This window comes from Galeopterus variegatus, unplaced genomic scaffold, assembly GCF_000696425.1.
Source record: "Galeopterus variegatus unplaced genomic scaffold, G_variegatus-3.0.2 Scaffold1915, whole genome shotgun sequence".
In the NCBI taxonomy this organism is placed as follows: domain Eukaryota; kingdom Metazoa; phylum Chordata; class Mammalia; order Dermoptera; family Cynocephalidae; genus Galeopterus; species Galeopterus variegatus.
Window position 1 is genome coordinate 101,549 of NW_007728026.1, and position 16,241 is coordinate 117,789.

Sequence of the window (16,241 nt, forward strand, 5' to 3'; positions counted from 1 at the left end):
AAAAAAAAAAAAAAAAAAAAAAAAAAAAAAAAAGAAATGTCCTTTTTATTTAAATCACTTTAAATTGGGGTTTTTGTTACTTGCAACAAATACATGCCAACTAATACTCAATTTAGCTTAGGTTTTTGAAGGTTTATTTCTCATATAACAACAAGGAAAGAATAATGTTCTTCAAAGCTGTGGGTTTTAATTCAGAACCTCTTATTTATTGTTTGAATGACTTGGGCAAGTCAGTTTCCTTATATGCAAATGAAAACAATACTCTTATATTTTTCATTTTGGTTATATGAGAGTACTTGATATGTTTAGCTATTTTTAAAAAATTTTAATTATCACACCATAACTTAACTTTTTTTTTTTTTTTTTTTTGGTGTATAGTGCTATGGGTTGTAACACTTGTATAGATTCATGTAACCATCACCACAATCAGGGCAGACAACAGTCCATCACCCCAGAAAACTACCCTTTAAATCCTTTTGTAATCACACCCTCTTCTTCCCTAACCCTCTGTATACTGATCTTTTCTCTTTTCCCTATACTTTTGGCTTTTCCATAATGTAACATACATGGAATCATATAGTATGTAATCTTTTGAGATTGGCTTCTTTCACCCAGCGTAATATCTTTGAGAATTATCCATGTTGTTGTGTGTATCACTAGTTTGCTACTTTTTATTGTTGAGTAAAATCTAATAGTATGGATAGAATCACAGTCTATTTATCAGTTCCCCATTAAAGGATATCTGTATTGTTTCTTATTTGGGGAGCTTATAAATAGAGCTGTTACAAACATTTGTGTATAGGGTTTTGTGTGAACATAGGTTTTATTTATCTAGAGTAAATATCTAGGTGTAGAATGGCTGGATCATATGGTAGTTATATGTTTAGTTTCTGAAGAAACTGTCACACATTTTTCCAAAGTGACTGTACTATTTTGTCATTCCCAGCAGCAATCCATGAGAGGTTCAATTGCTCCACATTTTTGTCAGCACTTGGTATTCTCAGTATTTTTCACTGTTGCCATCCTAATAGGTATGTGGTGCGAATTGTGGTTTTAATTTTCATTTCTCTAAAGGCTAATGATGTTGAGCATCTTTTCATGCATGTATTTGCCATCCATATATCTTCTTTGGTGAAATATCTGTTAAATCTTATGCCTACTTTTGAAAAAAAAAAAAAGGCTTACTTGCTTGTTTTCCTATTGCTTTGTTTTGAAAGTTCTAGACATATATATATATTCAGGACACACGGCCTTTATTGGATATGTGACTTGCAAATACTTCTTTTCAGTCCATAGCTTCTCTTTGTATTCTCCTGACAGTGTCTTTCAAAAGGAAAAAATTTTAATTTTGATCAAGTTCAATTTACCATTTTTTTCTTTTTATGGATTATGCTGTTTATGCTATATCTATGAACTATTTGTATAACCCAATGTCACAAAGATTCTCTTCCGTCCTCTGAAAATTTTATAGCCTTACATTTTACATTCTGATCTATGATCCATTTTGAGTTAAGTTTTGTCTAAAGTTTGAGGTTTAGGCTGAGTGGGTTTTTTTTTTTATGTATATATATACAAAGATGTCCAATAGCCCTTTTCTTAAGAGCCCTCTATGTCCCAAGTCATATCGAATGTGCTGAAGAATCCAAAAATCCCTATGCATTAATATCCTTGGATTGCTTCATAAGCTGTGAAGCTCCACTGTGTTGTAAGAATTTGTTATTATGTGGCTTGAATCTGTGTGGGAATTGGCAATTGGAAGTAAATTAGAATTGCGATCGTGAAGGAAATCATCCATCAGCTGGCTACTTTTTTTTCTTCATGTGTTTATATGTCACCCAAGGAGCTCCTGATTTACAGAAAATCTGAAAATTACTTTTCAATTAATATATGGTAATGAGATTTTGTCTAAAAATATTGATTCAGGGGTATTTTCAAGCTACATCACTGCTAAGTATTTGTTCACACAGGCAGGCCCTAGGGAAAATTGCGAAATCAGTGAAGATCATCCCTTATTCCCTCTGCACCCCTTTTCTCATGATACCCTTTCAATTGAGGCATTTGAAGTAGGTAGACAGGGTCCCCCATGAAGACCAAAATTCTGAACAAAGTATGGAATGCTGATCATCAAATTCAAGTGTAATCTCTTTTCTCTCTTGTTATATAGACCACATTTCCATTGAAGTCATTCTTCTGTTAATCATTTACTCTGGCAGTTGTTGATTTTAAGCAGAACCCAGAATTTTCCAGAGCTTAGATAAAAACAAAAATCTCAGGTTTTCATACCTGATGCTTTTTATTTTGTGATCTGGTAAATTTCAGCATAGAAGACAAGATTAGGAAATGTATAACACAATTTATGAAGTAAGAAAAGGGTAAATAAACATAGTTAATGATCTAGATTTGTGTCAGAATCAGATGAGATGCAAAGGGTGAGGTTCTTTTTCAGGGGTGCCCTTTTATTTGCTCAAGCTCCCACCCAGAATCCTAGAGCTATCTCTTCCCCCATAGGCTGATTCCAATTCCTCCCCTTGGAAGTGCAGAGATCAAGTTATACATAAAGGAGATTTATTAGCAGACCAAAGGCTATCAGGCATTAAGCAAACAGGGAAATCACAGAGGTTTAAAGTTCACCAGTGTCTCAACAATCATCCCTGATGCTCTCTGAGACTACCAGACACTTCCAGGGCCTGAGTGATAGGGGCCCTGTGAGATCATTGGCATTGCTTCCTGCTGACCAGGACTTTGTCTAGAAGCACTGTCCCAGTGATAATTTCCATGACAATATTCTCTCCTAAGCCCTGGAACCCTGTCGTAGATGTCTTCGAAAGTCATTGCTTGGCGAATGCCTTCCCTGACAATTTCTAGTTTTTCATGAAATCTGCAATCGCGTTTATGGTTGTTGCCTCTCTGCAGACCTTGGGAAGTCCTCTGACCTGCTCTTGATTGTTTTATTAGGCCACATCTAATAAGCAAGGGCTCTGCCTTCACACTTTAAGCTACTGGTTAAACACAGCCTTTGTATCTATGGCTGCTCCATTGGTAACAACTCCGAGGCCTGGAAAGATGGGATCTATCCAGGGTCTAGAATATAGTCTACGGGGATCTTGTCTCCAGTATGAAAGAGAAAAAAGCCTTTCTCATGGAGCTTTGTCAAATATTTGGAGCCTGGGTCATAGGGGCTAGGCACTCAAATTACTGATTTCATCCTCCAGAACTCTTCAGCTGGAGTTCAGCACCATTTCTTCCAGGGAACCAAGGAGTTCATGAATTCCCAGTTCACACTCGATTGTAACCCAACCATTAAGGAATAAGCAAATCACCTGGAAGCCGTATAAGAAGAACATATAAGAAGCCGTATAATTCAAGGGTTTGGGAGTCAGTTATAGGTTGGAGAGCTACTTATTGTGAGCGAATTACTCAGTCTCTCTGAGCCTCAGTTTCCTCCTCTGTTAACTGGTGGTATTAGGAGCTCCTACTTATAGCTTTGTTGTAAGGATGAAATGTGATCATGGATATAGAGTACTATAGCAGAGTACCTGGCTCAGTGTTCAATAAATAGTTAGCTTTTGTTAATTACTACCAACAGTACATATGGTGAGAGCCCCCACCCATTGCCCAGTTGTTGGCTTTTTCTAGTCACTTCTCTAGAAGTAAAAGTGTTGAGGTGCTTTGCTTTCACTGATCCACTCCCTGGAGTTGTATTAAAAATGCAATTTTATCTAAATTTATTCTTATGGGTAATTTCTGAATTTTTATTCTATAGCTATACTTTTAATACTAAAGTATTAGTGCAACTGAAGCATGGGGAACTGACCATTTTTACATTTCTTAGCCAACGTGTCTGTCCTCCTTATTTGCATCTGTTGAGGTTTATACCTACCAGCTCTTGTGTTCATAAATTCTACAATTACACACAAAAAAGGAATATTTGATATACATGAATTCAAACAATATTATCATTTGCAGCTGATCATTGAATCTTTTTGTAGTACATAAAATCACCGTGCGGGAAAGAAGTTGTTTGTGGTCTGTCATTCTCATAAATTCTGATTTTTGTTGTTCTCAGAATTGTCATAGATAAATATCATTTTTGTAAAATACAGCAAATTTATGTTATCTAGTATGAGTGTGCATTATGATGTGCATTAATTACATATCTTACATTATCAGTTTTAAACAATTTGGACAAAATGTGAAATATTAGACAGAGGTATGCTGACACAAAAGATATGTTGAATATACTTTTTTCACTTATTGCGGTGGCTTTGGATGATCAAAATCAGCTTGAGTAATATAGGAGACTTTCCGCCTTAAAAAAAATATTTTAAATCACACTGGAGTCCTCTAAACTAATCAACCACAAGGAAGAAACAAACACAATGTTTCTTAGTGAGGATCTATGATGTGTTTTTTTCTTCTCTCTTCATTTTCCCCTAAATGATGTGAAAACTGAGAATGTTGTTCATTCACCGTCAGTACTTCAACTGCCTAACATTGCAAGTTTCCAATCTTTTATTGTCCTTCTGTGACCCTGTCATGCTAACCAATCTATCCCATTTGAGATGGAAAGGAGATGAAATAATTAACGACTGTTAAGTGCTTCAAAAATACAAAGGACTCTATAAATGACAAAAGTGATTATTGCCTTCCAGTGTAATAAAGTATGATAAAAATAGATCATAAACTCACTTCACCACCATGGCTACTACCCTTTTTGCCAGTTAAAATTTACAATTACAGACTGTTTATTTAAAGCAACAAGGGGCACGAAATCATTCCAGTCATTTTCTAAAGTAGGTTTCCCCAACTGAATGAACACAAAATGACTCTGGAGACATCAGCAATACACTTTGCAAAGTCCATATGAACATAATGCATCGAGATCACCTTTGGTTTCTAATGATGTCAATGAATCCTCCTCCACCCGCAGACTCTTTTTTTTGCAATGAATGAGCTCTTCACATTTCTTCTGCATGTACTGATTTGTTGATATCACTACTATTTGTTCTTCTGCACCATGTGTCATAACAACAGGACACTATACAAAGAGGATAAATATTCCAGGTAACCTTTGGTTAGGAAGAGGGCAAAGGGTGAATGTACAATTGAGTTTAGAAGAAACTATTTTATCAACTTAAAGTGAAAGCTATTTGCTAGTTTTCCTATTCCAAATGGAGCAGCATTTTAAACTTGCCAGATGTGTCTACCATATCTGGAAGCACACCTATTTCTTTGCATTTGGGGAAGCCTGGAAACTTTAGTAGGATTCCACAAATGATTAAGATATGTGGAGGGATGCAAAGAATTGGGTTTTCATTGAAGGGGCTGAACATATTCTCAACCCAGAATTCAGGGCTGTTTTGAACCAAATTTGTTTAACAGTGTTTCATAATTTTGAAATTGATCCCAATTTTCAGAACATTCTGTGCAATTTTCTGCCTTTTCATCCTGACACTGCCCTTTGATTTGACAAAGTGATGCCAGCACCTGACACTATCCCTTAACGTTATAAGGGAGTATAATTAAAAGTTATTTATGTTCAATTATTTGCTTATCTGCTTCTTTGATTGTGCTTTCTCTTTTCATCAATACCAATTTTAGCTTCAATTAATTAAAGCGGTGAGATAATTAGATAGATAAGAGATTTAAAATAAAACTGATGCATCAACCTTGATAAGACCCTAAGGCCTCCTGGAATGTCAGCTTCCTTTGTCACTGTTCTCCCTAAGGTTCACCTTGATTTTAATATGCACTTTAACTTTGTGGGAGGTTACCAAGGAAGCTATTAAAATCAACATGAAATTTCAAAAAGCAAGGCAAAAGTGCTTCAATGTCTAATATTATAGGGGAATTCAATAATTACATAGAATCTGATATATATAGAAGTTTCATATTCAATGAGAAACTGGATCAAAAGTGATCACTTAAAACTACTCGTTAGATAAAAGGAAAGATCTTAGACAATGTGTTTGTGAAACTCTTAATGTAAGCATAGTACCTTCCTTACTAGATTTGTGAGAGGGCTGAGATCATAGAGTGTTAGACATAGATGGACCCCGAATATCTTAGTCCAACACTTCTTTCCAGAGGATAAGGGAGGTGCAGTGACTTTCTCAAAATCAGGTAAAGGAGGGAGAAAGAGAGAAATCAAGCGTTAGAGTGAGAAGTAGAAAACAGTTTCTGGACTCCTAATGAAAGCTCATTCTACTACTGATTGAGAGAAAAGGAGGTGTTTTCACGGCCAAGCATCTGAAGCCCCATCCAGTTTCCACTGTGTGGGTCTGAGTGTAAAGTCTTACTCCCTCTCTCCACCTTTTGCAAACCTAGTTTATGGGCACATGATCCAGCAGATGCTCCCGCCTGGGGCTTTGAACCTCGAAGGACTAAAGAAAAAGAGCCAATAGTGCTGGCTGTGTCCAGTGTCTAGCATGGTCTTGCCATGACGACTAGGTCCAGTGGTGGCCGTGGACTACAGCAAAGTTAGGAGCAACATTCTAACCCAATCTCCTGCTCTCTCCACTCCATAGTTTCCCACTTTTGCCCATGCTTTCCTCTGCAGATTCTCTGTTAATTCTGAGTTCCCTGATGATTTCCCATTAAGTTCCCTTTTCCCCCCCAAGAACTCTGACTGATTCAGAAATTGGTATCACAAAGTAAGCTGCAGGCAACTGACCCTTAAGGAAAATAGATAAAATCAACATTGGTTGACTGACAGTAAAACTTCCCCTTAGAAACACAGTGGCAAAACAGTTTATTAAACAATTGCTCATGGTCACCTGGAATGCCCATCAAGAGTACATTCAGGGAGAATAGTATGAAGGGCATGAGAAGTTCAATGACAGCCAATGAGGTGGCTGCTTCTTATAATAAATAGCTTAATGGTGGAAAAAAGTCATCTTTCTCAGCAGATCAGAGATCGTCAAAGATAAATTCAGACTTTGGTTTGATTCTGTGTGCTGATGAATTACAATATCAGTGGTAATCACAGCCCTGACAGTTTTCTTAGGTGCGTATTGTGGCATTATCTGGGTTAAATCAAAAGGTGGAAAATTGACCTGGAAATATATGAGGATTTAGAGGTCCCTACGAAGGCTGAACCCTTAATTCTCATTGAATGTCCCTTGCTAGCTTAACAAATCTCCTCTGCCTTGCGTGATGAAACTGTTCTTCCCTTGATTGAAGATTCTCTTCTACCTGAGGGAGTTACCTTGCAAGATGGAGCCCATTCGCTCCATCCTCCTCTCTCCCTGCCAATTACCAAGATTTTCAAATTTCAGCATGACCCTGGGAGGGGGTGGCAATAATAAAGTCAAAAGCCAGAGAAGCCCAAAGAACTTTCAGATTTCAAATTTCTATTGAAATAATTCTGGGAAATGCGTACGAGAATTGAGTATAAGTATGCTTGATCAAGGAGAAATGTAATTTTAGATTGGTCTGGATCCAACATTCAAGATTCACTGCAGATTAAGCAGCTATATTGAATCTAAGGGGTGAATAAGATAAGTGCTCCCAGTGAGCAAAACTTCAAGCAGTGCACCTCACTAGAGAGAAGACCTGAGGCATGGATCGATACCAATTCATGAGCAGTGGCTAATGATTTGGCCAGATAATTAGGGACATGGAAGGAACAAGATTAAAGATTGGAGACAAGGAGGATTTGAGAAAAATGTGAACAGACTTCTCAGAGGGTGAAAATATTGATGTCCCTTGTAAATGCACACCAGAGGCACACAGTGTGAAGTCTCTCATGTCTGTCTTATTTACTACTCTGCTAGAAAGTTTACATCACATTTTAAGGACTAAATATAATATAAATGTTTCCTATATAAATGACAACTGGAAAAAAACCAACATTGTACTGAGAGAAATTCATGTTCGATGAAGTTAAGGTATCAACAGCCCAGGTAGTTTAGGTATTCTACCAGAAAAATATTTACTAGGGCATTCATTGGGTGGACCTGTATCTATTTTTTGACTGCCCAGCATTTGTATTCCCAACTAGATTTCGGGATCTTAGTCCTCCTCTTTTGTATAAGGATTTAGAGAAATAAATGAATCTTCCCAAGATCAGGAAATGGAGGAAGGAAATGAGGGAGAGAAGACAGAAAACTGGAAATAAAAAACAGATCTCTGTACTCTTGCCTGATAGTCTTACTGTTGCAGGTTAGCAAAGAAGATTTAGGAAGTCATTTGTTAGTGGAGATTTGTCTTTTTTAGAGGAGATAGAGAATTGCCTTATTTTTTAGCTCTTTCTTAAGATCTAGAAATCCCCAGTTGTGTGAGTCTCGAAAGAAGAGAGCAGTAGTTCCCACCAGGGAAGCCAAAGGTAATCAGTATTTCCACTCCCCACCCCTTGGCAAAAAAGATTTGGGCAGTTGAACTAGCCTCAGCCAATTGGATGCTCCCACCCAGAACTTTTCTTTTGAAAATGTGACTGAAAGATGATGGGACAATGAGATTAGGAGCATGGTAAAGCAGTAGCTGCATCCAGCAGTGGTATCTTAACCAGGTTGCTCCTGATGGGTGGCTTTTCTTGATCCCTGTCTTTTTTTTTTTCTTTTTGAACCTCATTCCTCAGTCTTCCCACTGATACTGTGCACCAGCTGATAGACTCAAGTGCTAGATATCTACCTATGGGAACTTATTTGCATGGGCTACATCAATGAGCTCTCATGTTTCTAGCTTCTGGTTGGGTTTAGCCATTGGAATCTCAGGAGGAGACTGGAGAGAGGGAGTGAAGTCAGAATATTTATTCTCCCTATGTGGACACCTTGGGCTGGCTTCCTCCTCAATAGAAATTCACTGTTCCTCTCAAGGTGGCCTGCTCTACAAAACTTTCCCTCCTTCCATGTTCTAATAAATTCTCTATCCCTCTATTTGGGCCAAGGGATAATACCAGTTCCACTGCTGTTATCCCAGGGTCTTTGCACTATGCCTTGTGGTTGTCCCAACCCCCTTCCAACCCTTTGAAATTAGTTCCTTTGTAAATAAACCCTTCTCAAATTATTTTAATAAGAGAGCATCATCTGTTAGTCGAAAGTCTGACTGATATGGCTTCACATACATTCCTTTTCTAGTTAACTTTGTGCCAAAGAAACTCAACAGACTTAGCATTCTAAATGGAAGATAAAAAAGGAACAACAGCTCAGAATTGGGATCAAAGGTGAAATTTTCAGTGAAAATAAATGAGATTGAATATATACAAGGGGCACTGTTAGGACAAAGTCACCCATGGAAGGGCATAGATAAAAATGGCTCAAAATATATTTAGTTTTTAAGCCTGCTTCCCAAACACGATGAATAATGACTAACAGCTGACGTAAAAGGCAGCTTCTGTTCACAGACATACGATTGCTGAACAGTTGAGCCATTCATTTTAGAGTTTCTGACAGTCAAGTTCTCCTGCCCTCCCTACCAATTCCTATAGTGCTTTGCACAAAGTAAAATGCACATAGTTTCTTCCAGATGTCTCCTCCCCAGTTTTATTTGCTGTCAAAGAAACACAACTGCGTCATATTTGGAATGATGCAGCATGAAAAAGCTATTAATTTGGCTCCATCTAGATGCACCAAGTCTAACTGCAGGGCTGTCTCCCTCTTAATTATGAGTGTATAGAAAGGTAATGAAACTTAAAAATACAGACAATGAAACATAACTAATGAGAATTAAAACTATGAGGGAAAGTAAGCAATATGTAAAGAGTTTGCTGAAAGCCAGGCACTACAGGTTTTGTACACATCGTCTCATTTAAACTGCACAGCAATCCTGCAAATTAGGAGTTATTATCCTGATTGAACAGATGAATAATCAGAAGCAGAAAATAAACAACTTGCCCAGATTACTAAGGTAATAAGTGATAAAGCCTGAATTCAAAACCATGCTATTCCAAGCCAAGCCTATTCTCTAAATTGAGGTGTGTGTCCTCCAGGGAATGCTCAAGACAATTCATCTTGGTGGAGCAAAACAAATAACAGAACTTTTAGTTATGCTTATTTTTTACCTCACTATTTTAAATCTTTTATTTTTGTGTATGTTTTACAATGTACATCATATATTGGTACAGTAGTACATGAAGATAAATACGTAAATACACATGTATTGCTTCTGCTGGGTAGTCTTCCTTGATCTCTGCCCTTTTTTTTTTCCCGGTCCTCATTCCTCAATCTTTCCACTGAATCTGTGCACCAGCTGATAGCCTCAAACGCTCAGATATCTACCCAGGAAAGCTGACTTGCATGGGCTACATCAATGAGCTTTCATGTCTTCTGGATTTTGATTGGTTATAAATGAAATTGTGTAATCTAAAAAGTCTGAAGACCACAGATCTGTGCTATTTCAAGAGGCAGTAGAGTGTAGTTTTTAGGAGCATAGATTCTGGAACCAGGCTGACTGTATTCAAACCTCAACCCTACCACGTTTCAGCTGAGAGACTGCGGGTAACTTAACCCTTCTGTACCTGTTTTTTCTCCTGTAATATGTAAATTTAAATAATTAATACATAGAGAGCTTCAACCAATATCTGGTATGTAATAAGAAATATTAATCTAAGCTATTATCACCACATTACATAGTCCTTCAAAGTAGTGATTCAGGACATTACCTAGTTATACAACTACTGTCGCAGACCCCTCAAAACTCTTCTTTTGGAACTGTACCCAAGTTAGTTTGTGAGCCATTCAAAATCATCAGATCCATTTCTTTATAGTCATCCTTTATTCGTCACCCCGAAGGATATTTTTCTTCTTGACAATATTGTACATTTTCATCAATTTAAGCTACAAATTATTCTTCAAAATAGCTAGCAAAAACAATGCTCATATCACTGCAAAAAAAAATCACCATTTTATTAGAGCCTGGTGTAACGGAAAGAGTGCAGTCATCAATGTCAAATAAAAGTAGGTTTAATTCTGGTTCAATATTTGCTAATACAATCACTTACAGACCACTAACATCTGTAAAGTGATTTAATCATTCCTTGCTTGCAGGTTTGGGTTTGGAAATGAGGTCAATGAGAAAGAGAGCTAAATAAGGCAGGGTCTTATAGGCTTTTGTTAGGACTTTGGCTTTTCTTTAGAGTGAACAGGGAAGCCATTGGACTGTATTGAGTAAGATGAAGGTATGTTATGCCTTTAAAAGGATGATCGTGTCTCCTAGGCTGTGAATGCTGTTAGGGTGGAAGCATGGATGTCAATTAAAAAGTAACAGCCATAGTCCAGGTGAGAGGTGGTGGTGTTTTGGAACAGGAAGATAACAATGTAGGTGATGAGACATGATGAGTTTGCAAATATAATCTGAAAGTAGAACTTTCTGAACATATTTAAAGGGACAATGTAGGTAAAAGGCCTTACTGGAGTGTCTGGTATACAATAAAACCAGTAAAGGAGCACGATCATTACTACTTCATGCTAGTTGTACAGTAGCCAATAGATAGCCAGTTTGTTCAGAATTGATATGAGCTATGGTCTTCTACAGGAATTTACCTTACAGAAGTGAGTATGCCAAGTAAGAATTATGTGACTTTTAAAAATATATATATAATTTGTATTGCCAAACTGCCTTTTGAATTCCCACCAACTGAGAATGAAAATGTTTATTTCTTCTGCTAACTGGATCCTGGGAATCTTTTTAATCCTTGCCAATCAAACAAACAATAAATAAATGAATTTTAACTGCAAGTACTCACTCATAAGTGGGAGCTAAGAAAGAAAGAAAGACCACAATAAAACGTTGAGCTTTCAGAAGGAGAGAACAGACCTATAGTTACTACAAGTGCAAAAGGGGGAGGAGAAGAGGGGTTAGAGAGTAATTGGATAAGGGACACAAAGAATAATCATGATTTGTAATGATTAATATGCGAATATTGATTTGATCTTCACATACTGTACACAAATACTGACAGTTAACTCTGTACCCCAAACTTTGCAGAAAAAATAAAATAAAGATAAATCACTAATAACAAAGAGAATGACACACACAAAAATAAGTAAATAAATAAATTCTATCATTTTAGTTGCACTTTTTAATAGTAGAGTTAATTGTCTTTTTAAATGTTTGAAATTTGGATTTTTTTTTTTTTTCACAAACTCCCTATTTTTGTCCTTCATCGATTTGGGGAGGGGGGTCTTTATATTTACTTTTTCCCTTTCTCTCCTTTGAAATTTGCAAAAAATTTGCAAACCATGGGCTAGGATAATATATTCACAATACGTAAACCTGATAAAGGTCTTGTACCCAGAATATACAAAGAACTTTTACAACTCAAAAATAACAAAATTAATAACCAATTTTTAAAAATGAACAAAAAATTTGAACACACATTTTGCAAAAGGAGGTACTGAGTAACCAATAAGCACAAGAAAAGATCCTCAGCATTGTTAATCATCAGGGAAATAGAAATTAAAACCACAATGAGCTATCAGTATACACGCACTGGAATGGCTAAATTTAAAAGATGGATAATACCATGTGTTGGCAAAGCTGTGAGAATCTAGAACACTCACACACTGCTGGTAGTAGTGTAAAATTTTACAATCACTTTGGAGACCTATTTGGCAATTTCTTATAATGTTAAATGTACACTTACCATATGACCCAGCAATTTTATTCCCCAGGTGATTACATAAAGGAAGTTTAAGCATGTGTCCATAAAAAAAGCATGAATGTCCATAGCAGGTTTGTTTGTTACAGGCCAAAACTGAAAACAATCCAAATGTCCATCAACAGGTATATGGATAAATAAATTAAAGTATATCCATAAAAAGGAACAAATTACTGATACGCGCAACAACACGAAATAATATCATAAGCATTACGTTGAGTGAAAGAAAACACAGATAGGCACAAAATAATTGTACAAAAGGTGAAATTAATTTACGCAAAAGAAAAATTAGAATTGTGGAGGAGAGGGAAATGGTATATACATTTATCAAAATTCATCAACGTATAAACCTTCAATGGGTGCATTTATTTTATGTAAATTATGCCTCAATCAAGTCAACTTAAAAATAAAAAAATAATACTTCTAATTAAAAATATTTAAATTGTGCATTAAAGTACAGAAAGTAATGTAACAGTCACTCACACATCCACCACTTGAAAAGATGTTATCTTTTGCCATATTTGCTTTAGATCTCTTTTCTTCTTAAAGAAACAAACCACTACAGATACTTATGAAGTTCCACCATTTATCCCTCACCCTTCCTTCCTGTTCCAGAGGAAATGACTCTCCCAACGTAGTGTACAACATTCCCATGAATGATCATTTTCTATGTGTGTCTCTATACAAATATTCTATTGTGCCTGTGTTTAATTTTTTACATAAAATAGCATCATAATATACACATAATTTCATAATTTTATTTTTTCTTTCAACATTAAGCTTCTGAGAAGTCTTCATATCCATATGCATAGAAGTGGTTCATTAATTTTAACTGCAATATGATATTCTGCTGTATAAATAGTCATCCATTCCTCTGCTGATGAACATTTAGGTTTTTCTATTTTTTCTAGGATAAACAATGCTGCAATGAGCATCCTCTTGTATGCCTCTTTGGGCACAGGTTACCTTTTCAACTTTAATTTTGACAAATTTTTCTTCACTAGCATTCTTCCTGTGTAGATACGTCCTGTGTGAATACTCAAAACCACTTATTAATATTATTATATTATATTTAATGTCAATTTACAAGTATAAAATGTTATCTCATTATTACTTATCTTGCATTTCCCTTATTTCCAGTATGGATGATCATCTTTTTATGTTTACCGGCCATTTGGATTTTTATCTCTGTGAATGCAATATCATTTGCCCATCTTTTATTTCTTACCTTTTTATCTTTTTCTTACTGTTTTGGTGGTATTCTATACATATTATTAATGCTATATCCTTTATCTGTTAATTGTCTACAATTGCATTTATCAGTCTTTTTATTTCTGGCTACTATAGACTAGTTCTTATGCCTTTCCAAGGGTTAAGTTCTTGCTACACAAAATGTGATTTATGGAGCAGCAGCAGCAGCAGGCAACTTGTTTAAAATGTAGATTCCCTAGGCCCACACTAGACCTGTGGAATCAGAATCTGAATTTCAACAAGATCACTAGATGATTTGTATGCAGATTGAAGATTTTTAAATACTGGAGTAAATAATTAAGAAAGGAACAAAAGTGCAAAATTTCTTCTCTGGGGTAATGGCACAGTAGACCCCACCTGCCTTCTGCTTCTTCTTCATAAATAAAACTCCTGGCTCTGTACCTGTGAGTCTTCAGTTCATATATCCTAGAGCTGCACTAAAAAAAAATTCAGAAATCAAAGAAGCCATTAGAATTTGTTTTGTAAATGTGGATGTTTACAAAATTTCACAGTGGAATTTGCAAAGTGGAGAAACACCTGTTTATCAGCTTCCAAACAGCGATGGCAGCTGCATTGTAATGCAACTCAAAACGCAAGCCTTGGAAGTTTTGTTGAATGCTGTCAAGAAAGAAAGGAATTCAGCTAGGACGCAAAATCCATCAAATGTCTTCCTTGTTCATCCATGCCTGTACTTTCAGTTGACACAAAATGCTCCAGAAATGAATAACAACTAGAATTAATAGAGGAAATTGCCAAGACTTGTACATGTTGTCAGATGTGTGATGATTTCTGTGTATCAACACGATTTCTTGAGGAGTATGAGTGTTCGGTTGTGTATAAAGGGGGCATCCAAGGAGTACATGACCGCAGCTGAGAGTCATAAAATTATACCTTAGAACACCCTGACTTCTCCAAGACGAGGTAGATGGCTTCCCAGGTGTAAAACCATCTGACTGCAGGGATTGTAGCCGAGGTGTTTACTGCACACTGAATGTCCACAGCTCTTCCACTTTCTCAGTCCCATGTAGCAGTAGTATATTGTGAAAGGATGGCTTTCTTCCTGTCCTCCTGTTAAGCTGAAGGGTCGTCTCTCCTTCCAGCTAAGGCCACTCCCTCCACATGGGGTCTGAATGCCATCTCCTCCTGCCTCATGCCTCACATTATTGATCATTCCTTCAATCTCCTGAACCTGCATTCTCTTCCCCTCTGTTCAGTTCAGCCCCTCAGCATTCTCAAGTCTCTCCAAGCATAACAAAAGCCCTCCATCTACCTCACTTTCCCCTCCAACTACCGTCTCTCCTCCCCTTCTCTATCGCTGTCTCTATCTATTCCATCTCTACTTCCTTTCTCTAAAGCTTTCACTCTCACATCTCTCCCTCACATTCTCCCACTCTTTATTCCAATATTGCTTCTTCTTCCATCAGTCTCTCAAACAGCTCTTTTCAACTCTGCTAATGATCACTGCATTGCTAAATTCAGTGAGCATTCAGTTTTCACCATATTTAATTTCTCAGCATTCTGTGACCCAACTGACCACACCCTCCTCTTTGAAACATTCTTCGATAGGATCTCCCTCTCTGGTCACTCTATCTCCTTTTCAGCTCCATCATCTCTTGCTGATACTTCACGACCCATCATAGCTTTTTCCTTCTCATTCTATAGTCACTCTCCAGTCCTTCACCTGTTCCCAAGGCTGCTATCACCACATAGACCCAGGCATTCCTCAGGGATGTGCTTACACTTGGGGCTTGTATTAGTCCGTTTCTGTTGCTTGTAACAAAGTACTTGAAACTGGGTGACTTTCTGAGGCTGGGAAGTCCAAAGTCCATCTGGTGGCGGTGACAGTGACCCAGGGGTGTCACATTGCAAGATGGTGGAAGCAGAGAGAGACAGACTTCGTGCTCCCCCCCCCCTTTTTTTTTGACCCGTAAGGGGATCACAAACCTTGGCTCAGTGTTGTCAGCACCACGCTCAGCCAGTGAGCGCACTGGCCATCCCTATGTAGCATCCGAACCCATGGCCTCAGCACTATCAGCATCGCACTCTCCCAAGTGAGCCACGGGGCCGACCCCATGCTCCCCTTTTAAAGCCCTCCAAACCATGCCCCTGACCACCATTTTTAATCCATTCACTACAGCATGATCCTATAATCTCATCACCTCTTCAAGGCTCCACCTTTCAATTACCATAATAGGATTTCCCACCCACTTAACAGTCATAGTGGGGGCTAAGTTTCTGATACATAAAACTTGGAGGACAAAATTCAAGCTTCAGTGAGTTTTGGGGGGACATAATTCAATCCACTACAGGGCTCCTGTTCACCAATTGCCTGTTCAGCTCATCACCTCCACTTTGCAGTCCTAGTGTGCTCTAGGCTGAACTCCTTAGGTTC